This window comes from Meleagris gallopavo, chromosome 1 (genome assembly GCF_905368555.1).
Source record: "Meleagris gallopavo chromosome 1, MGAL_WU_HG_1.1, whole genome shotgun sequence".
In the NCBI taxonomy this organism is placed as follows: domain Eukaryota; kingdom Metazoa; phylum Chordata; class Aves; order Galliformes; family Phasianidae; genus Meleagris; species Meleagris gallopavo.
In genome coordinates, this window is record NC_139404.1 from 152,931,915 (window position 1) to 152,946,373 (window position 14,459).

Sequence of the window (14,459 nt, forward strand, 5' to 3'; positions counted from 1 at the left end):
GGAGTCAAATCTGGACATTCTTAGCTTAATTCATTAGCACTAGTGCCATCCTTCCATACAATAACATAAGGACTGCTTTTTCAGTTTAAATGTTATTTCACAGTGTGGCATCTCTTACTGAGATGGGCTGAGTATAGATAACCTGAGTTAACTCTGTAATAAATGCACCCTGAGGTACAATAGACGGTTATTAGCTTGAGGTTTCACGTGTAAGCAGAGGCTGCATTGGTACCGCTGTGAGAGTTAACTTGAGAGTGTTTCCCTGAACATAAGACAAGTAATACTTTCTTCAGAAAGCCAATAATAAGGAGTTCAGGAAATGATTTCTGGGGCAAAAAAGTGGCAAGAAGAAACTTGGCCGTGCAGTGTATCTTGGTCATAGGAACAGGGCCTGAAACTGAGGGTGCCAAAAGTGTCTCCTTGAATAGATCTAGGTATACCCAAGCTCTGGGATTAGATGTATGATTAAAACAGGGCAGTGAGTGATCTTCAGCACTATGTCTCTTGCTGTCCATGCTGCTTTTTGTTAGCCTATTTTTTTCTTAGGCTACCCCAACTAGGCTTCTATGAGCAGCTATGGTACCCCTCACACTCAAAACCAAGTTTTGTTCCTATCTTTATTTGTTAGCATTAGAGATGTAGCATGGACTGCACTGGCCATATTCCTCACTTGGACAACCAAGAGACCAGGAAAGTTCAGAATTACAGGAATATAGTTACAACTAGGAAGACCTAATGATGTCTGAATTTGCTTCCTTTCTAGTTCACTTTCTCCCATGACCTAGGACTCAGCACAGTGAGTTCTCATTATCAGAACAGGCTTCAGCATGCTCTATGACATACGTTAACGCAGCTGAATTGCATGTTTAAGAATCAAGATCCACAATTCACTTGCTTATCTCATTGACAAGCTGGAAATATAAAACATCATGACCAAAAAACCCAAGTAACTTTATAAATTCAGATTTTGTTGTCCATGGCATGATTGGATAGTCAAATAAGGTCATGGAAACAAAATGTCATAATATCTAATTTTTGGCATTGAAGGAACATGTCTAATATGGGAAAGTTTGTCCTTGTTTCTTATAGATAATGCAGACAACATATACAGAACTCTTTATGACTTAGATATGCTAGATTGTAACTGGAAGTAACTGTCTCTCATCGATGAATTTATATAGCTTAAAAAGAAAACACCACAAATGGCCTCCTGGTTTAGTCTGTCTATTGTAAGGGTCAAAAAATTGTAGCCCTTCTCTGGCTTTGTCCTTTCATTTCCTTGAAGACAGGCTGCAGTGCCACAGAGAGGATGTGAGGGAGGCCAAATATCTCTCTTGCTTTCCATGTTGCTCAGCTAACACTCAGTGGTGAGGAGTCACGGTTCAGGATTCATAAGCAGGCAGTTATGGACCAGCATTGCTCTGTATCAATGTTCATTGATTGAAGTTGTCTCTTCTTAAGTAGCATTAAATTAGTATCCTTAAATAGTCTATCTAATACAGTGAAAAGCTTATTTATCACACATTCAGGGAGGAAAAGAGTATAATGAAGAATTTTTCAGAGGAAGAGTAATGGAGAAATGAAAACCTGAAGTGGAAGGGCAGAAAGTCTCTAAGAAACGTGCCTGATTCCCTCTCTCTGTATAGCTCTCCTTGAGGAGAGCTGAACTGTTTGTAAGTGAATCTTTCTCAGGTGGGCTGCACTGCTGGCTTTGTTAGGAATAACATCATTAATTGTTTCTCAAAACATAGCTTCTGCAATTTGAAATTAAAAAAAAGCCCACCCATTTAATTCCACGAGGCTTTCTGTGTCATGACCTTTGTGCAGTACTCAAGTTATACAGCAGGGAAAAGGTGTCCCTTTCTTGCAATACAGATTCATGAATTTTTAAACTCACAGTATGGGGCAGCTGCTGTCAAGTAACAATGGGAAACTTATATTCTGTCCAGCACTGCATAAGTCCCAAGAGAACAGACAGGAAACAGCAGGACCTGATATAAAAGCTGCATATCTCATGCTACAAAAAAAGAACCAAGAGAAGCTTCTCTCTTCCTTGCTCTCCTTATTACTTGTCTCCACTTTTATTTCATTATCTTTATGAATCTAAATATTATGCAAAATGGGAGTGACAAAAAACCACTTATATTAATTAACAAAAATAAATTAATGTGAAAATATCAGCTGATGTCATTCAGTATGGGAGTGAGAAAGATTTCAAATTCTGAACCATAAAAGCTAGAATATCTTGTGTGTCAACAACACTGTTTTACCAGAATTTCTATTTCTACTTATACTAGTCATAAGTAGATAAAATCTCTCTAGTCACTGAAGTAGGGTTTGTCTGTATCCATACCAGTATTTTTCCTTTTTTCCCTTTTTTAATTCTTTCATTAAACAAATTCTTTCTTTTTCTTTTTTTTTATTTTTCAACCCCCTCCCCCCAAGTTTTATTCTTTTCCATTTACCTTTTCATTTTCCTTCTCAGAAGAGCAAAAAGCCAATACACTTCCTCTTAAAATTGCAGAACTTCTTTTCCTACTCTGTCTTTATTGTGGGCTTGCATATGCATGAGGCATTTCCAGCAGTAGGCAGCCACTACCAACTTTCCTCCCTCTAAGAGGAAGTTTATATTCCTAAGCCCAGGTACGAATATCATTGTGAGGGCTCAGTATGACACTTGTGAAAAATCTCTTATTGTGAACCCATTCCTACAGAGTCTAGTTATTGGGATAGTTGCACTTACCATTGCAATTTTGAGATCAAGCTTGGGGTCACTATATCTAAATATACTTTATAAGACTGATTTCTGAAGACACTAATCTCTCTAGGACAGAGAGTTTAACAATTAATTTGCTACCTTAAAGTTAAGATTCTTTCTTGTTTTTCAGTGATTTGAACTATTATACCCTAATTTTAAAAGCATTCTAGAAATAGTTTTCCATTTGTAAGAGCATGATATTGCTCAAACTGATCAAGAAGAACTTGCTAGTATCATTTTTATGGCAATTAAAAAGATTAAATTTAGATTTTTAAAAAGAGATTCTTAATTTCCTGATATAAAACAAAGAACCAGGAAAATGCTTAGTTTCTATCTTAAAATTATTTTACATAAAGAGTTTGGTTTGCTGCTTTCTCTCAGCAGAGTCCTTCTTTGTCTGTTAGAGAACAATAACCTGAAAATTCAATTTAATTATGATGTATTTATATCAAGAAGAGCTTAACTATACGCAGACAATAGAGCTGAGTGGAAAAGTTTCATTGCTAATGACTACAGATAAAAACAAGTGAAAGTGTAGAAATCCTTATCCATTTATTAATCAATTATAGATTTTTTATTTTTCCTGTATTATTATTATAGCACCTCTTTATCCTTCCCCTTTAATATTCTGGCATGATGCAAATTTGCATGAAACGCTTGTGTTTTTTTCTGTTTCTATCTACTAACAAGGAAGATAGGACATCACTATAAACAACTACGATACCGTTGTGCTTGGGAAACATCTGGAGGCTACCTAATGTTACTGGAAGGAAAATAAAATGAAAGCCTAGATGTTAACTTATTTTAAAGTTTTACAGAACTGACACAGGTATTTGTTTCCTCCAGCTTGCCTTCAAAGACAAAAAATAACAAAAAATAACTAGCTACTTCTGAGGAGGGTTTGTCCTTGCCAGTATGATAAGAAAAAGGGAACATATTTATACTTAGTAATGAATGTGTACACATAGTACTACTTTCAGCAGATTGCATCCTCAGTTTCACTTCTTCCTTCAGGAGATGTCACACTGGCTGCTTTTATTATTCACAAAGAAGAGAATTGATGTTATCAACACACTGATACGACAAGGGGAAATGATTTTAAACTGAGACAGGGGAGGTTTAGGTTAGATATCAGGAGGAAGTTCTTCACACAGAGGGTAGTGATGCATTGGAACAGGTTGCCCGAGGAGGTTGTGGATGTCCCATTCCTGGCAGAATTGGAGCAAAAGTGGTATTTAATTTCTGGCTGAGTTTTGCAGTTTGTATTGCAGCGATGACTTGGTCTGAAAAGCAGTTAGTACTTTTGGATGTGTTATAAGGTCTTTTTGCTCAGAATGTGTGTAAGAGGTTATTCTTTCGCATAATTGTTTCAAAGCCTGCTGGGGACACAGATGACAAGTCCAAGCAAGTCCTGGGCAAGGGCTGAGCAATCCTTTGTCTGAAGGACACAGATGGACAAGGCCAAACAAGTCCTGGGCAAGGGCTGAGCAATCCTTTGTCTGAGGGACACAGATGGACAAGGCCAAGCAAGTCCTGGGCAAGGGCTGAGCAATCCTTTGTCTGAGGGACACAGATGGACAAGGCCAAGCAAGTCCTGGGCAAGGGCTGAGCAATCCTTTGTCTGAGGAACACAGATGGACAAGGCAAGAGGCAACCAGAGAGAGAAAGATAAGCCACAGATTAGTGGCCTGGAAGCAGTCTTTTGTGTGGGTTTATCTTGAGGAAGATGGCCATCTCAGGAGGTACTGCGCATGACTCTTACCCAAGCACCCACAGATGCCAAGCTGGCAGAAGAAGAAGGATAAAAAAGGGACCTACAACCATGAGGTTTAGGTTTTCTGGCAACAGATTCCTCATGAAGAAGAAGAGTTTTCTGACATGAGAAGCCTCACGACCTGCCTCTCTCCCTCCTGGACTTACTCTGTGCTCTACCAGCATGCTGAAGAAGAACAAAGGTGTCTGCCATCAGATCCCTCACTACGGAATTCCTGCTTGCTGATGGACTCTCCTGGGCCTGCTACCTGAGTCCTGCTGCTTCCTCCCAGACTTACCCTGCAGTTTCTTCCTGCTACCTGCTTGCTGCCCACGGCTGGCCACACTGCTGCTGCTCTCACCCTGCACTTTTGCCTCGGATCTTCGAAACGGCAAGCAACGGGACTGCTGGATCCTGGTGGTGACTATCCCCTCTTTACGCAATTCTTGCTTATGTCCTATCTTGTCTATCACCCTCCTTCCCTTCCCTGTTGCCCAAATTCATAATAGTTGCATAATAGTTGCTGTCTTTCCCTTCCCTGTCTCCTTGATTAGGATTTGTAATAAACTGGTTGGACCAACATTTGAACCGTTGTTTCTTAATCTCACACCGGGTATACAGATATCAAAGAACCTCCTCTCTCTCCTATAAATTGGAGTGAGACAATAGTAAACATTCTTTACAATCTTTAATCTCCACAGTACCAAGAGCAGTAGGAGCACTGCCTGATTTGCTGAAAACCTTGATTGTCAACCTGTCTAGATCAGTTTTACCATGAAATACAGTGTTTCTAAAATGGTATGTGTGACTAGAGACATGCTGTCAGGTTTGGAATTGAGATCAGGATGCAGTAGGGAATGCAGAACTCCAGCTTATAGCTTTTTTCTCAATGTGAACTTTTTGTTCTGGGCTGTTGTGGTTTTGCGATTTTTTGTTGTCAGTATTCCACATCAACACATCACGTGGGTCAGCGGGAGATAAAGAGTTAATGTTCTGGTTCCGTTTACTGCCTTTTATGGGTACTTTGAATAGCCTGATGGGACGGGAGGGGGCGGCATCCTCGGAGGACCTGGCGGGAAGAGGCAATGGGTGGAGCTCCGGACAGGACACGAGCATTTGCCTCCCTCCGTCTGGCCCTGGCTCAGCCGTCTCATCTTGCTGTGGAGAAATGCACGTGCTTTCCCTCACACTTGTCGTGGTTTGTCTCTCATTTTGGATACTCTTGTCTCTTTCGTTTTTTTGATTTAGTGAAATTCAGTAAATTACCGTTCCTCCTCGGATCGTTGCCATTGTGTTTTCGTTAAAACTATCGGCTAGCTATCTGCCCTTCCCCCTCTCTGCCATTCCCCCTCTCCCGGAGTGCACACAGCCCGGGGCCGGCTGGGTTGCGGCCAGTACGCCTTTTTTTTTCTTTTTCCCGGGGCCTGTGCCCCCAGTGTCACGGACTTATATCTAAAGATAACCCCGTGACAAGGGCAATTATAAAAAAAAAAAATCTGATGTAAAGATGAAATTCATTTCACCTTCATCAAAGCTGGATGTGTTCAAGGCAGGGAAGATGCAAACAGGCTGCAGATGCAGCTTAGATTCCCTCAGAACAGGGGACCAAGAAGAGGAATCTCGGTGGAAACTTTCTGTCATGGTTTTATGATTTTTGGTTATTGGTAGTCCACATCATAACATCATGTAGTGCACTGGAAGTTAAAGAATGCTCCAGGTCCAGGTAACTGTCCCAGAAGAGAAGAACTACAACATTTCCCAGAGGAAAATGTATGTGCATTCAGAGAGGAGATAAAGCTCCTGGCAAAGTCACAGGACCAGGCTCTCCTCCCTAGTCTGGATGGCACGTTTCGCCTCAGGATTAGAGTAAGGCCTTCGGTTTTTGGACACTCTCTCTCATTTTATTTATTATCCAATTCTCATTATTGTATTATATTGTATTATAGTGTGTCATCTTGCATTCTCATTTCTTATTTAGTAAATTAGTTTGTTTCTCCTCAGATCGTTGTTGCTGTTTTGATTTAGGCCCATCTTTCTATTATTTTCCCTTATCCCTTTCTTGAGCATGGATCTGTGAGTCTCTATGCCCCGCTAGTCACGGAACTGGGCCAAATTAGCCCACAAACCGTTGACACCTTCTGTGTGTTTAACTGTTTTAACACTAGTGTTGGTTCCATCAGTTCAATTTCGCCAAGTGTGTGATGTGTCTGGGCCATGAATATGTGTGTAATATCCGAGCAGTCCATCTTCTTATCCTCTCTGGCTTGCCTCCCTTTCCTTTCCCACTCCATCTCCGGCTGAGCTCCTTCCGATTTGGCAGGGCATCCTTAGGTCTCTCACTGCTCCAGCCTCAGCAGATCCAAAGTGTTACAGTTGGAAAGGGATTTTAGTTGGCCTTCAGCTACACAGTTAAATTTCTCAGGATGTGGTTACAAAAAAGAAAGCACCCTGGAAAGTATGAGAAGTCAAATCTGACACATGCCTGGGTATATCACCATCTTTAGCATGTGTTCAACTGGAGTAGCATGCAGTCAATTCTGTCACCTTGTTTTCCACTCTTTTTTGAGATCCCATGGAAAATGTTATAGTCCTACTTGTGAACATGAGTTTCATGTTGTAAAACTGTTATCAGTTTTCTGCCTTTTCTGCTTATTTACATGTCTAAGATTGACCCTGACTTTGCAACCCTTTCCTGCAAACTCTGGAGAAAAGGAAAAGGAGGTATTAATAAAGCAAATCCCAAAACTTAATGTATTAGAGGAAAAGAGATGTAGAACATCTTTCTGAAAACAAATAATTACTTGTTTCATTATTACTATTATCCTGTTGAGGTATTGAACTAGTTTTTTGATACAAGTAGAAATGTGCTTAAATCCATAAATTTTTTTATTCTGTCTCTGCTGAGTAGCCATAGTTTACAGATGTACTGTTCTTTTGTTCTGTTGTGGCTGAACCATCACATAACCGTCCTCACCGACTAGCCTCAAGTTATTTGGTTTTATAGCAAACTAAGTACTTGAAAACCTGATCAGAACATCTTGGAGTCTTCATAAGTTAATCACTTCTAAGAGCTTTGTTTTCTGACAGTGCCATCTAAAGGACTAATATTTAACAAGCAATTAAAACAGAACTGAGGGGTTTTGTTTTTGGCCATAGCACCACAGGAATAATTTCACATCTTCAGTAAAGTAATTTGAATTCATGGTCTGAGGCAGAAAATGATAGCAGCTTATTAGAATCAGAGCATTATTCATCCTTCTAATAATCTTTGAGGCTTTAGGTTTCTGGTTTTCTTAGTACAATACTAATTCTTATGTCAGTGTTGATAAAACAAATACAAGCAACTCACACGCAATCCTTGTCTTGTTCCTTCTTAGCCTATGTTTCACAAAGGTCTTTGTGAGTATTTATGCTCATGTTAAATAACTACATGGTCTTGGAAGTTCACCTAATACTGAACAGTTTCCATTGTTGGCTTCAAATTTTTCCTAATGGGGAAAATAAACTTAAAAAAAAACCCCAACACGTTTATTTACTTATTTTCTTTTCATTAGGAAAGGTCAACCATCTAATGATGCAAATCCTTTGGGAAACCTATCTTATTCCAGAAATATTTCTACTGTCATTAGAAATGCTGATAGAATCTGTATAAATCATAAATCATTCAGTTATTACTCTGTAAATGGGAAATATGTATTTCATTACAACACTCTTCCTCTTTCTCTCTCTTTTTTTTTTTGCATAAAAATATTGATGTTGAAGAGAAGTCTTGTGAAGGGTATTTGATTCAGCTCATCAAGCTTCTAGTTTCTGTGAAAAATACCAGATATAACAGCGCACTCCCAGCTTTGATCCATTAGCTGTTAGAGAAATTCTTATTTCTGATTGCAGAATGATCTCTGTTATTTATATTCCCGAATGGTTGGCTGTGGTGAACAAAAGCAAGGGATTTTGTGATGATGGGAGTAGCTAAAGCCAAACTTTTCCTTAACTGGCCCAGATGAGCATTGTGTAGAAAAAGAGCTGATATTGCAGAAGGACATGATAAATGAAACTTTGGAGCATTCCACTGTGTACATAAACAGTTCTGAGGAACGTTGACCTGAGACCCCTACCTGCATGACACTTGGCTCTATTAGGCTCTTGTTTCCCCTCTTTCTTATTTTTCACTTTTAAGTCATAGCAGTATGTAATTTAGACAGACCTTACTGGCATACTATAACAGTTATTAAAATTTAGAGGCTTTGTATTAGAAATGTTCTATTTTTAGAAGTTTCTAGACTATAAAAATAACTTTGGAAAGGCTTGGTGTTCAAAAGCTTCTGCATAGACATTGTGTTAAAAGTATAATTGAAAAATAGTAGGCTGTGTTTGGAAATGAATAAATACCACTAATTTATATAACAACACTCTGTGTACTCTGACTTTCCTGCCAATGTGGTATCTCAATAAGATTTTACTTGTGCATTTACTGCACTGCTTTTTAATAAAATATTTATATCAACACTCTGTGTACTCTGACTTTCCTGCCAATGTGGTATCTCAATAAGATTTTACTTGTGCATTTACTGCACTGCTTTTTAATAAAATATTTATATTTACCCCTGTAACTTGATTCCTCTTTCAGAGTAAAGAACAGTGTTATTAAAGATGTACAGGTTAGGTCAGTGCTGAATTATTCACAAGCAGTCATGTAAGCAAGTAGCTTGGGCTTTCCAGTAGACTTGTGGATGTGTTCTCTCTTCATCTGTACCTTTCCAGATGCATTCAGAAGAGTTGATGGAAGCTGTGAAAAAGTTGTGGGGAACTGTTTTGAAGGTCCTTGGCCACCTCTTGCTTCTGCCAAAAGGATATTGGTAGGAGGGATGGGGTTGAGTGGAGTACTGCCAGAATTTGGGTGCTTTGAGAAGATTAGAGCACCATTAGCCTTTACTCTTAAAATATCTACGGAGTGTTGAGAAGAAAATAAATCAGAAGGCAGCCCAGCAATACAAAATTTCCATATGTCTAGATAAATCCAAATGAGTTGTGCTTGTGAAGTTGTTGTTCTTTGGGGTTTTTGTTTAGGCTGTAGAGAGCTGGGGACAACTTATGAATGTCATGCCTGTGCCACTAGAAGGCTGCCAGCTCTGTTTTGGTTATATGGTTTTTCATCTTTTGTGTTGTCTTTCCATGTTGGTCTGATTGTTCATGTCATGGCGGCACAGACAACAGAGAAATGGATGTGATCCTGGATCACTGAACAGTAAGTGCTCTAAGCAACAAGCTAGCTCCTGTTACATTCATTACAATAGGCAGCAGGTTGCTTAAGCAACAAAGGCACCTACCTAGTCTGAAAAGTTATTTGCTATGGCATGTGCAAATACATTCTGAGTTCTTGTTCCCAGGTGATTTATAAGACTGAGGAGGTACTCTGTGGGACTATGCTGCAGGGATTCAGGCAATTCTAGACAAAGCTTAGGTTCCATAGGCTTACAAGAGCTACACAAACAAAGTCTAGATTCTCAGTAAGTGACTGAAAGTTGATTACATGATTAGGTCTTGTTCCTTGGTCTAGTGAAAGCCTCCACGTCCTCCATGCACAGTCAACATTTAAATTATTTCGGGCTTGATTTCTGTTTTCTTTTTATATCGAAAGGAGAAATTGAGAAGTTCCTTGCAATTATTTTGAGTCAGAGTCTCTGAAAGTCTCTGAAATCTGGCTTAAAATTGGATATATTTCTAGGTTCTTTAAAATATTGTTCTGTAGTGTGTATGGGTGTAGTTATATGCATATTTTCTTTAGGAGGAAAGCAAATTTGAACTGTGCCCTCAGGCAAATAAAACATCTCTAATGAGGCTGCTGAAATTTTCATAAACAATTTAAATTGCAGATTTACAAGGAGTATATTCATTTTAAGAGCAGGGAGGGGTTAGTACTAAGTTGTGTGGAAGTATCTGTTAATCAGAATAGTCAGAGATGATCTCAAAGCAAAATACTTTTCCAAACTTGCCAAAAAATGCCCAGTGATTGAATCTTTGTGTTTCAGTGATGTGTTGATTGTTAATCATTTTGTCCCATTCTGAACTGAACAGAAGAATGCAGAAATCACCAATGTTTATGTTTAGAAAGGTGTATTTCCAAAGTGTGACTGGACTGTCATTCAGCTCCATCCTAACCAATTGCCTCTATATTCTTCACTCGCAGAATTAAATCTCCACTGTCCAACTGCATTCAAGAGTCTCTTCCTCCTTTTTAAAAAATAGTATGCTTCTGCTTGTAACGCTTGTGGATAGCCTTTAACAATATGAACTGAATATAAATTCATACAGTGTTGTTTTCCTATGTTAAGATAGTTCTTGACTGAGAAATGCCAAATGCAACTGAAATACCAGTGCATTGACTCTTGCAGAAATATGTAGCTAATGTATGTCTCCCATAGTACAAACATGTATCTGACATGTTGGTTGCCTGCAAATCTCAGCTTGAATGCACTCAGCTGCCAAGGCCTTCATCTTCCTGTTCTCCACCCTATCCCACATTCTGTGGTTGCATAGGACAAAATAGGGATGTTACTGTTGCATTTCAGTTTTAATTCTTTACTCTGCTGGTATAAGACTCTAGCCCAACTCAGGGAGGCAGTTCTACGCTCTTTGATTGCTAACATTTCAGTTATAATGTAATGAGTACATTCACCCCTATTATGTGATGATGATGGGATATGTTACGTGAATAAAGTCAAGAGGCTTTGGCTAGCTAACATCCAGGTAATTTCTAAATGATATTCTACAAGTGTGCTTTAACAAATTCAAGAATTTCAGCACTCTTGTTGCCCGGGCTCCCAGCATTTGGCTCTCCCTCAGTGAGACAAGCAGGATGCTGCAAACATGGGCTGCAAACCATGAGGTGATGGTCTGGCAGGTCTACTCCAGTCCTGCTAGTACCCATGGAATGAAGGGGATGCCTCTCTGAAGGAGCTCTATGGGGATCTTTCTGATCACCTCCAATGATTAGTCCTGCACATCTGGCAGCAGTCAGAGATGGATAAATAAATAAATAAATAAATAAAAATACATTCACCACTGTTAATGGTTTACTTTTGCCACATGCCTAACAGTACTAGACAGCAATACAACATTCTTACTAACTGGTATGTCTTGACCCCTTATTTTTTTTTTCTTAGAGTTGACCCTTAACTGGCTGGATTAAACCTTTTCCACCAGTTTTCTGAACATTTATTGTGAATAATCTTTCAGTGTTTTAGTACTAGCATGTTCTTTCTACCCTGGTGCAGAAATCTAAGAAGGACTAGTGGAAATCTTTTAGCTGAATCCGTCTTTTTTCCTTTTTTTCCCAACAAAACCCACAGTTAGAGAAGGATTGTGTCTTCCTAGGGTACTGTTTTCTTCTACTGTACAGTTTCAGAGTTGATAGCTCCATCACAAAGTTTAATTGGAAGGCTAATGCCTGCTTCTGGACAAGCATGGTTTCTACATGGGATATTGTCTCTTCCCCTTTTCATTGCTCCATGCAGTTAGAAATTAAACAAGTGTACATAAAGATCAAATTATGCTAACATTAAATCATAAAAAGAATATTAGTGTTCACTGCTGCCCCCACAACACGTCTGTGAAAATATCCTGTCTATAAGTCTTACTATCTTTGTTTCTAGATCAATATGATTATGCTTTACTAGTGCTTATATCCTTTGCTTTCATTCATTTTATTAGGAAATTCAGATTGCTCCATGTCTCTGACCTTTCCTCTTCATTATTTTTCAGTTCACCAATCTTTGTGTCATCTGCTAATTTGATCAGCAATGATTTTTGTTTTTTTCTCCTTTTTTTTTTTTTACTGTCAGGTTCTTGAAAAGTACAAGCCACAATCTGTGCAGGCTTCCATCAGCAACACTCTCACATTGTACTGAGTCCCTGTTTACAATTACATTTCTAAACCTATCAGTTAGCCAGTTCTTAATTCACTCAATGTTGTATCTGCTATATTGATTTTACATCATTCAAGTTTCCTAATCAAAATATTGTCTGGTACCAAATCAGATGCCTTACAGGAATCTAAGTATATTACATTATCATGATTACTTTTATCAATCAGTTTAGTAACCTCATCAAAAAAGATAGGAAATGTTCTCTGACAAAGTCTATTTTCCTTAAATCCAGGGTGATTGGCATTAATTGCATTATCCTCCTTTAATGATGTATTAATCAAGTTCTCTCTCTTTTCCTGTTTCATTTTACCATGGACTGCAGAGCTGCTGACAGCCTTATTGTGAACTCAGGACTCATTAATCCTTTTAAAATATTGCCACAGCATAATTTTTCCTTTCAGCCATCTGAAACATTACCAGTATTCCAAGACTTAGTGAAAATTGGCTTTAGCATACAGATAGATATGGGGAAAAGAGCACATAAAACACTGTTTTTATTCCTTTTTTTTTTTTCTTTTTTCTTTTTTTTTTCCTTGAAAGAGATATCAGCACTATTACCATTACTATTATTATGGCCCTAAGCGTGCTGTGTCTAGCATGGAGTCACATCAGAAGAGATGATATAAGGAGCCCTTGTTTTCTCAGAAGGAATCACTTCTCTGGGAGCCTGCCCATGTCTCCTGGCCAGTGGAGTGAAATCCAGATGAAGTCATATTTCTGCTTTTGCAGCACTCCCTGCAGCTACCTATGCGCAAAGATCACAGTTGTTACTGGGATTGCCTATAAAGAGTAAAGAGACTTAGAGTAACAGCAGGATATTTGCTTTAGAAATCACAAAATTTGCAGAGAATTTGCACAAGGTTTATTCCATCTTTCAAGCTGCTTTGTAAGAGTTTTGATTCAAGCTGAGTAGATTGATTAACATACTCAGTTAAATAAAATTAAGTGGCTGAAAAGTTCATCAGGCCGTTGGACTTGGCATGTGCTATGACTTCTTTTGGGGCAGAAGAATCAGTTTTTCTGATTCCAATCTCTGGATGCTTTCAAGGCCAGGCTGGTTGTGGCTCTGGGCAGCCTGGTCTGGTTGGCGACCCTGCACATAGCAGGAGGGTTGAAACTAGATGATCATTGTGATCCTTTTCAATCCAAGCCATTCTATGATTCAGTTTGAACACCCTGAAATATCTGCAGTGAAACAGAAAATAAAGCAGGTTGCCTTAAAGAACTCAGATTTTGTAGATCTTTGAGTTAAAAATTCTTTTTTTTTTTTTTTTTTTTTTTTTTTGCTTGTTGAAGCTCTTTTTCTGGCACTCCTTTCGGCAAGAAAATTGAGTGAGTGGGAGCTGCAGAGCCTGGGAGCGCTGCACAGGCTGCTCACTGAATGGCAGCCCCAGCCACTGACGCGTAAACAACAGACTGCCCAAGGCCCCCGAGCTCCAATGTGGGCGAGCAAGTTCACAGGGCTTGGGCTTTCCTAGATTAAAAGTTACACAATGAGGAGAAGATTAAGTCATGTTGAAGCGCTGGTGGCAAATAAGTGACAATTACTCTGTCACACTGCTCAAGGCTCTGTGTGGAAGAACTAGACAGCTGAGGTGGCATCAATATGAGAGATGTTGTGCAAAGGGAGTTAAATAGGATGCTTTCCATTTCCCTAGATTTCATTTTTCTCATTGAGATCTCCTTCACTGCCACTCCATGTTTTGTAAGAGATTGAGACTTCTACAGAGTACACCTCGTAATGTATTTATATAGATTTTTGTAGGTGAAGGCAGGCAAATTCAGCCCATGCCCCAGGAAACAGCAGACCGAATCACCTCTGAATTGGAAGCCATTGACTACTAGTTAGGCTGCTGCTGGTCTTGAGTCAATACACTTTGCAGAGTTGCACTTCTATCTTGCTTGTTGGATCTCTATCATTCACAGTAGTGTGGTTTATAAGATACATTTAGCTTAAAAGTGATGGCAGCCATTATAAAGAATCAAGTCGAATACTCTCTATAGTGTTTTAATCAGATGAATT

At 39.0% G+C, this 14,459-nt stretch overlaps 1 long non-coding RNA gene across 2 annotated transcripts in view; it reads left to right on the forward strand.

The window, feature by feature from the left end:
• The first annotated feature begins 3,896 nt into the window (after positions 1 to 3,896).
• Positions 3,897 to 14,459, forward strand: part of LOC146545714 (uncharacterized) — a 28,736-nt gene continuing 18,173 nt past the window's right edge. Inside the window, exon 1 of one of the 2 annotated variants that reach the window (XR_014880941.1) lies at positions 3,897 to 4,931. This is a non-coding gene — a long non-coding RNA (uncharacterized LOC146545714). The other variant, XR_014880940.1, reaches the window with a different exon arrangement.